General features: G+C 37.7%; 1 long non-coding RNA gene across 1 annotated transcript; it reads right to left on the minus strand.

The window, feature by feature from the left end:
- Positions 1-1,083: 1,083 nt before the first annotated feature.
- LOC113332170 lies at positions 1,084-2,580 on the minus strand. The gene is made up of 3 exons (XR_003351364.1): positions 2,477-2,580; positions 1,845-1,944; positions 1,084-1,458 (listed from the first exon to the last, which is right to left on the minus strand). It is a non-coding gene; the product is annotated as an uncharacterized LOC113332170 (long non-coding RNA).
- Positions 2,581-9,691: the final 7,111 nt, after the last annotated feature.

Here is a 9,691-nt window from a genome sequence, read left to right on the forward strand (position 1 = left end):
GTTTACAAAGAAAGATTCATTCAGATATCACAATAGTCAGGTTATAAGCTTAACACCTTGACAACAGTTACGCTATATATCTTTATATAATCACCATGTTTATCGTTTACATGTATATCTTCAAGGTTCCAACATAACTTGGTCTTGATCGTTACACCGAAAGATTCGTCAAATTGACAACGCAGGATGACCGAATTGAGTAACATTGATGCCTCCTCTTGATTATGATGTTGTGCGGTGGTAATATCCTCTCCGACCTCTGAAATCGTTGTCACTGGTGCCTCATTGCTTACTTTTAAATCTTCCTCTGGTGACCCAGCGAATTCAACCAAGCCTTCTTCCTCTGCAGACCCAGCGAATTCAACCAAGTCTTCTCCGACATCATCATTACTTTCTTCTAACTGCGCATCAAGTGAAAAAAGCAAATTCACCCCAGTCGTCTTCTTCTTCTTGTACATCATTATTACTTCCTCCTAAAACTGGTACCACGTCGTCAAAATCAATCATGTTCATGAAATATTGATGGCCAACGTCAGTGGGATCTTCAAAATTAGGCATAGAGGGCGATAACATTGGTGTTGATGCTAGTGGTACACATGGTTGTTCATTGACTACGCGTTGTGTTTCTGTGGTCTTGCGGCATCCACTGCAGGCTGAAATTGTTGTTGTTGTTCAGGTACCATCGGTATCTTGCATCTAATCTCACATAGAACATACTCCGGATCCGTCTGTTTAGAATATAAACCAACACGAAGATCAATCAATCATTTACATAAATCGGAATCCAAAATATGTAATAATATATCTAGCTAGCTAAGTTATGATCTATACAGATGTTAATACATACCTTGATGATCTTGTTATTTGTGTAATATTCGGGGAGCAACGAATACTCATGCATGATCCAGTGTCCCTTTTCACATTTCACTTCATAGTTCTATATATATATGATCACCAAAGTTGTGTTTGATCATATGAGCAAGATTAGAGCTTGTGTTTAGTTTTCAGAGATTTTCTAAACATCAATAAAGAGAGTTGTCTTTATATAAGCTAAGTTTCACCTTGCAGTTGTCATTACATCTTTTCCTTGGGAACATTCCATTCGAAGGTAAACATTCTATTCTTTCCAATATCATTATTATCATCGTCCTTTATGAGTTTACCCTTATCTTCTAAGTGCCACTTTCCTTCTCCGGCAGTTCTTCTCACATTCTTACCACTTGAAGTGATCTTGGTTGTGGGGGTGAAAAAATATGCATGATTCTTCTGAATCTCTTGAAAAAGGACCAGGGGATTCTCATACTGGTATATGTTTTTGTCAAATATGTACCACACAGATTTCATATCTAATTGATTTTTCACCTTTGGGATCAAATAGTTTTCTATCAGTTGTTTGTCCGTCGGCTGAAATTTATAACCTGGAGGTAAGTGGGCTTTATCAAACACCATCTTGATCTCCTGTAAACCGTAGAACATATCATATAATTAACTCAAGAACACAGAAAACAAAATAATTTATAACACAACCTATACTATAATAATTAAGAACATCAAAAGAAAGAATATGTTTCTTTGCGTTGACAAAAACGAGTAAAAATAACCCTGGCTATCTATATATATATATGCCTGGTTCATGAAAAAATATTTGGATATTAATTTCCGAGATGCTTACGAACTATATTGAAATTACTAGCTAGAGAAGAACTTGCACACATAAATCTTTATTAATAGAAATCGATCGAAAGAAAAATTAATAACCTAAGAAAATAAGACAGACCCTAGAGAAGATAACCACTACGTATTGCTTCTGAAATATCAGTAGAAAGAATAAAGAACCAACATACCTTGAATGTTTTCGGTGATGATCAGGCAACTTGATAACTTCTTAAACCTGCAGCTGTTGTCTCTAGCTTGCGAGCACTTATTTTTTCTCTCTAAGTTTCTCTGTATCACCGATTGAGCTAGCTTAATATATTTATAGTGATTTCTAATCAGTTTTCTATTAGGCTTGTATATGTTTCCCGTTAGCTTTATACTTCAGTATATAATTAAACAACTTGTGTTTCCCGTTAGCTTTATACTTCAGTATATAATTAAACAACTTGAGCCTTAAGAAAGGAAAATCTGTTCAAATTCTCACTGGACCCTTCTCTACCAAAAAATCAACAAGCTTTTTATCAATTGTATTCCAATTAGCCGGATCAAACATATCTATATGGCTTTTTATCAATTGTATTCCAATTAGCCGGATCAAACATATCTAAATTGTAGCTCTTTTAAAATCAACAAATTATTTAGATCCTGTAACTAAGATATATATATATGATCGTTGGGTATTTAGAAATCAAAAGATTAATTGGGGTTTTGAATTTTTTTTGCCATAAAAATACAATTTAGGTTTTCTAGCAGAAATCACAAGATTAAAAAGAAAACTAATCATATAATATAAGTGATAATCTGTTTTTCATAAACTTACCGTAAAGATTTAATTGTTGTTGACTTGTTGGGAAGAAAAATAGGAAGGATCACACGGTTCACACCATCATGGAGGCTGGAAGCCTAGAGCAATGGAGTTTTCAGCCGACGGAGAGAAAGAGAAGTTTAACAAAAAAAAAATTCTGAAGTGAAAATGTGAAATCCGTCCCACTTGTTATGTATTTAGTGTTAACTCCTTTGATATTTTAGTATTAACCCCTCTTATAACTCCTTCTTTATAACATGCCCTTTGTTCTTTTAAAAATGCATCATATTTTGTATTTATAATTCTTTTCTAGACCCCCAGTTTTCTGCTATAACATAAAACTCCCCTAATAAAAAAAAAAATTTGCTGCCCCCCTGATCGTGATGCCCCAAAGATAGCCTTTGACTGCATTGCCTCAGGGCCGGCCCTGTTCTTCGGAATCAAATTCCATACCTAAGTGTGGTTCACAAACAACATCTCCTTGACAACTAACTGATTCCTTACTAGTAGAACTTTCCATAACTTCGGGATCCTCATCAATTCTTTCAGGTTCACATTCCACTGAAATAGCAAAGAAATGTGCCATCAAATCCTTAAACATAACCAATTTCATTTAGAAATCGCAATTCACAATTTTGGACAAAAAAAACTAGAATTAACACAGAGGTTGATTTCTATCTAAAACCACATAAAGATTCAAGTTACAGTACAAATGACCATTAAAGCCAAACCCATTGTAAACCTAGATTCTAGCAGTAATACTGGAAATAAAAATCAAACCATTACACCCAAAACCCACCAAAATCAAGAGAAAAAAAAAAGTTTAAATCATCCGTTTCACCAGTAAAGAAACAGTAATGGGAGAAATTAAGGAAACCCAGACCAGGATTTAGTTAAAATGACACAAAATTAACCATGAATTTGGTTCTTTTATTCTCATAAACTGAACACTTGACCAAATATTTACAAAAAAAAGTTAAGAAAATGGAACTCTAAGTGAAGGATTGATGTGAAGATAACTTACTTGATTTAAAGATCTTAGATCTCTTCCAACTTCCTTCACAGTGCTACAGAGTGAGATTTTGGTAGTGTTTTCTTTTTCTTCTGAATTTTGCAAAGACGAGAGTGCAGAGAGAGTGGTGTGTGATTTCAGGCATTTTGAGGTCTTTTTACTTTTTAACACACAACTTATTGTTACACTCTGCTCACACTCTCACATTGCAGTCCAAAGTCTAGGGGCAAAAGTTCTGCGGGACCTTTGGGACGAGCTAGGAGTCTAGGACTGGAGGAGAAGTAAAATATGAGAAGTCAGTTCTACAAGGCTACTAATGGGGTTAAATTGCTTGGGGGTGTAGCAACCAAAAGGCAATTGTTTTTTTTTTGTTTTATACAGTATGTGTATTGGTATTCCCCAAAAAAATTTGGTAACCCTATTAGCGATCTTGTAGTGTTGCTTTTGATATTTGATATTGACTTTACATTGATAAGTTTTGGATATTCAGATATCAAAAATCTATTCATTTTTACATATAAGGACAATTCCTATGGCAATTAGCAGACTCAAAAATTTAATCAGCCAGGTGGATGGGAAAACTGCAATTTCCACTATGGTAAAAGTATTGAGCGGTTCATCATTACACGCGCAGATGAAGTAAACCCGCTAGCGGATTTCCTAAAACCTCATGGACGACTATAAGCCCGCCGGCGGGTAAAGATCAACCTGCAACCGCTACTTTTTCAAAAGTAAAAATTGTCATATTTTTACCACTATAAATTACCAACATCTTCAAATATTCCCCTCAAACCAAAATTCGCTTCTCTTGAATTTTCTCTACTAATCTATTTGAAATGTCTGAAAAGGCTATAACACACTTTTTTGCGATGTAAAACTTGAAGTTGATGTTTCTAAGATATGTGGAAATTTTAAAAAGGTTGAAAATAGTAAAAGGGAAGTGCAAGTTTTAGAAGTTAATCCAAGAAAATGTTCCGCTATAAGGCAAAGAAAAACTCTGGTTTTGAAAGTTAACAACAAAAAATTTAAAAACAAAGGGGAAACAGTTCGTGAGCGCGTTGAATGGAAGATACGTCAAATGAAGATAAACAGGAGGCCAAAGATTGTACTTGATTTTTATTGAAGTTGTTAGTCAGTCAAATTTTATATCTTGTAAAAAGAAGTGGCAATAATATTAATTTAATGAAAATATTTAGACCTTGAATAAACTTTGCTTTCGTTTAATATTAAGCGATGCTTGTTACATTTAGACTTACATATATAGTGATTGATTCCATAATGCTAACAGTAACATCAAATCCAGCGACACGAACCTTATAAAGTTCATAGAATTCAAAATGTTTAAACTCTCTTCCGTTTTCTTCAATAAACTTTGCTTGAGCCGTAGTTTTCTGAAAAAACGATAAACAACAAATTACGTCAAAAATGATTTTGATTAAACTTCTTCGTTGGACAATTCAGAATTACTACGGTGCACCATCCATAAAACTTCTGTATAATATTTGACATCATTATTGATGAATGAAAATCTTAGTTCTAGGATCTTGTTGTTTCTTATATATTCATTTTGCAACGCTATAAACCTTTGCAACAGTCTTTCCCAGCAATCTCCATTGGTTATATTTCTCATCATAATATGTATCCAACATCGAATAAGAGTAACATCTTCTTTCATAGTAAAGTGGACCTTTTTTAAGAATGCCGAAACAAGCTTCGTAAAGAAAAGGTTTGTCGTGAATTTCCTCCCATTTATCAAGAGATGTTTGGATCACTTCAGCTTTAGTTACACCGATAAATTTTTCTCGATCAATTTCCCTTATACTCGATCAAAGAATGACGTGACAACACAATTATGAAAACGAAGGCACAAACCACGAGTAATTGTGAAAATGTTCTGCCAAAAAGACACGTCTGACATGTCTTGATCGCGCATAACATTTCTACCTTAAGGAAAATGTAGGCTTTGCATATAGATAAATCCTCTTCTTGAGTAAATTTAGGACCACCAATTCTAGTAGACATTTTTTTTTGTAGATTGAGAGATTAAGAGTTTTAGAAAGAATGAAGAAGATGTGAATATGAAGATGGTTAGAGTTGAATTTACAGGGAACAAATTAAAGTCGTTGGAAATGTAGTCATTGGCGGCCAAAGTGAAACGCAGAGCTTTATCTAGATCGCCACGTGTATTATCAACGACTACCAAAAAAAATGGTTTTTTTTTCCTTATAAATACAACACTAATTATTTATTTTAAGTGTATGAACGAATTGGTTCACCATAGTTTTATTTTGTTAAATGTTTTAGTTTGGTGTTATGTTGTGTTAAATGTTTTATTTTGTTATGTTTATCTAATCAATACAAATTTCTTTGTTTTTGCACCCTTCAATATTATACTAATTTAAACCTTTCTTATGATAAAAATATAACATTGGATTGAATCAACTACATCAGATTAAAGCAAATACATTAGATTAAAGTAACTACTACTGCATCGTCAATTAACATCCTCATTTAATAGCCGCCTTCTGGAATTCCTAAGATGCCTAAGGGGTTGAATTTGTTGAGCTGTCTAAGAATGTTGAAACAAGCTTGGAAGGCGAAAGGTTTGTCGTGAGATATTTTCCACTCCGTAAGTGTTCTTGGTTTTATTTCATCTACTGCTTCACCGTTCAGTTTATTTTGGTGATTGTGCACTAGTAGAGCTGGAATTCCGATACATCCCGACTAATTACACTAAAACGATGCAACAATCCAGCAGCCTCACGGTTAAACTGGTTCCCTGTTTTTGTGACGAATTTTCTAAAAAAATATTCCCAAAACTTTATCTTCGACGCGGCTTCATCTCTAATGATATTATCATTTGTTTCAATAACATAGACTCCACAAATACTTAAATCCTCTTCTGGGGTGAATCTAGAACCACGAACTCTGGGAGGCATCGTTGAATATGATTCTTGAGTGAGTGAGGTATAGAGGTGTAGACTTTGTGAATTTGGAGTTGAAATGAGGAGTATTTATAAGGTTGTATATTTCTAATTGTTCGAATGTAGCCGTTGGTGTTAGATTACAAGTCGTAGGCGGGTTGACAAAAGACGCAAGCGGGTGTTCACAAACCACGCGGCTTCATTTCATCCGCCAGCGGGTTTTCTTCGCCAGCGCGGTTCAAGATGAAACTAGCGTCTCATGTTGGTCTGCAGTGAACAATTGGCAATCCGTTTTTCACGTTTGTTGAGTCCATAGTGGAAGCAAAATAAACAAACCTCATTTCATGTGTTCATTCCATAGGAATTGCCCTAATGGATTCAAAATTATCCCAATAAATAAGATGGAGAAATTGTGGGATACCTCCACAAATTGGGGATGCTTTTTGTTGCAGTGGGTATTGTATTCCGATATCGACTGCAACCATCAGCATTGAAAAATTATGACGATTGTTGTAATACCCCGATATTCGGTAGTGGTTTGTCGAATGGAATGTAAGTAATGGTTTGTCCTTTCCTAACATCGAGGCCTGATGGGCTCACTTGACTGAGTTGTGGAAAAAACTTCTCAGGATGGATGACCTCTCGGGAAGCTGCTGCTAGATATCCATAGTAGTGCCGCTAAAAATCCCACATTGCTGGATAACCGCAGTGGGTAAGTGGGAACAATATCGGTGTTAGTTGGGATACAACTAGGCACGGGTTGCTTGTTCTCGGGTGAGAGAGTATGCTAGGCCATTGAGCTAGATACTGGTCTCACAAGAGACAAGGAACGTTTACATTATACCGAGGCCTTTTCAGCACAATTGGCTCCAGAGTTGGCAGAAAACTCTGCAGTTAAGCGTGCTCGAGCGGGAGTAATTCACGGATGGGTGACCTCCCATGAATTTTCTGCTAAATTACCGCAGTGATGCCCGTTAGAAACCCCACATTGCCGGATAACCGTAGTGGCTAAGTGGGGACAATATCGACGTAGGGACGGATCATTATAATTGTAACATAAAATAGCCCCCAATTTGTGAAGGTATCCCCAAATATGGGTTCATAAATAGTTCTAGGAAAATTGTAAAATGTCCATTCGTTTGTATAATATAAAATTTTATTAATAAAATAAATCATTCTAAACATACCGCCCTTTGGGCAATTTACCAACGGGTCACTCACAAAGAATGGGGTTCCCTCCACGAATTTGCAGGGGACTGGTTAATGGGGCCACTTTTGGTGACTGAGTGGTCTTTAAATCGTTCATTGGAACATTACTCTTAGAATTTTCTATAACATTATTACCATGTAGGGAAACAAATGGCAAGTCTTCCAGTGTACTGAGCATTGAGAAGCAAATGGTGAGAACCATGAGGTGCAAGCAGAAAAAGGAAAAACATATGTTGGTGGTTTGGGAGAAGATGAATAAACCTAAAAAGATGCATGGGTGGATAAGGAGAAAGGAATTTGAGAGCTCCAAATAAAGTCTTATTGGCCAAAAGAAACTGGAAATACATGGAGGAAAAAAACCTTTTTATGGAGAAAGGCGATATAGTTCAAGACCAAAATATAGGAAGGAGATATATGTCTTTTGGAATGTAAAATTCCTCAAGGAAGAGATATCTTGAAGGGCATGTTAAAAGGAAACAGCCTGATGCACAACAATATTTCTTTCACCATCGAAAATGGGAGGGCACTGAAATCATTGGTCTCTTGGGCTATTCAAGCTTCATTATACAAATAACTCAATACAACATTGTTGATGGTGGTTTTTAGTTTAGGATTGAAATTATAAAACTTTGCATCTGATGTGACGTCACTCTGTAAGGAAACAGAGCCATGAGTGTTAACCTCTTCACTGGCATATTTAATGAGCCATTCAATATATTTGCATGAAATTTATCCAGACTAGCGCATGTAGCAACCATGCCAGATGTTCTGTAAATTTCGGCGCCTTGCCTATATTCGCTTAATATAAGATTCTTCGAATGCTTTTTATGTTATGTTCCCGGCTGAACCCTTAATGTTGATATGGCATGACAATTTGTGTGGCAGAGTAGCACAAATTTCCAAATATCAAGGATAAGGTCTTTGCATAAGGTATTCAATCAGAAAGCATGCTGCTCTCTGGCAATAAACTTAAAGAACTCTGTGCCAACACATAGAATTCAATCAATTACTTTTGCGCCTTGCGCAGTATACCAGACCTTGCTTGTCGAAAGTAAGCCTAGGAAAACTAGGAAATTAATCCGCCATGGATTAGTAGGTGCAAAACCTTGCCCAGAATCAGAAAACAGGGAGCCGCATCAGCAAAGGGAGGCGTGGCCAAGCCTTAGGACAGCTGGCGCCACTTTTCATTGGCCGCGCCACATCCTAAACCGGCCCTATTTTCCCCGAAAAATCAGGTCGCTTTAAAGTCGCCACACGCACATAAGTTGTGGCTAGGCACATACTTGCCGGCCCCATTTCCCATCGACCAATCAGGTCACTCTAAAACCGCCACACTCACACCAGAAGTGTAGCCACGCCCATGTTTGGTCGGCCCCTCTCCTTCCTACCGACCAATCAGGTCACTTTAAAATGCGACACAAGCACTAGAGATGTGGTTGCGCCTTATGTTTGGCCGGCCCCTTTTCTTGACCAATCAACTCGCTCTAAACTCGCCACCATACATTAAAGGCCAAACGCGCCCTGTCGCGCCACCATACAAACTGGAAAGCCAAACGCGCCCTGCCACAACAACATATTAATCGGCATGCCAACATGCCACTCTGCCGTAGTAACATGCCACCAGCCACTTTAGCCTTGGCCATGCCGCGAAGCCCTAACTTTGGACACGACGTCAAATCCTATCCTTAGCCACGCCGCCAAGGCCTAATTTTGGCCACGACGCCAAATCCTAAACCTTGCCACGCCGCCAAGCCCTAACTTTGGCCACGACGCCAAATCCTAGCCTTGGCCACGCCGTCAAGCCCTAATTTTGGCCACGGAGCCAAATCCTAGCCTTGGCCACGCCTCCAAGCCCTAAACTTGGCCATGGCGCAAAATCCTAGCCTTGGCCACGGCGCCAAATCCTAGATTTGGCCACAGCGCCAAATCCTAGCCTTGGCCATGCCGCCAAGCCCTAATTTTGGCCACGGCGCCAAATCCTAGCCTTGGCCACGCCGCCAAGCCCTAACTTTGGCCACGATGCCAAATCCTAGCCTTGGCCACGCCGCCAAGCCCTAATTTTGGCCACAGCGCCAAATCCTAGCA

Source organism: Papaver somniferum, unplaced genomic scaffold (genome assembly GCF_003573695.1).
Source record: "Papaver somniferum cultivar HN1 unplaced genomic scaffold, ASM357369v1 unplaced-scaffold_13, whole genome shotgun sequence".
Taxonomy (NCBI): Eukaryota; Viridiplantae; Streptophyta; class Magnoliopsida; order Ranunculales; family Papaveraceae; genus Papaver; species Papaver somniferum.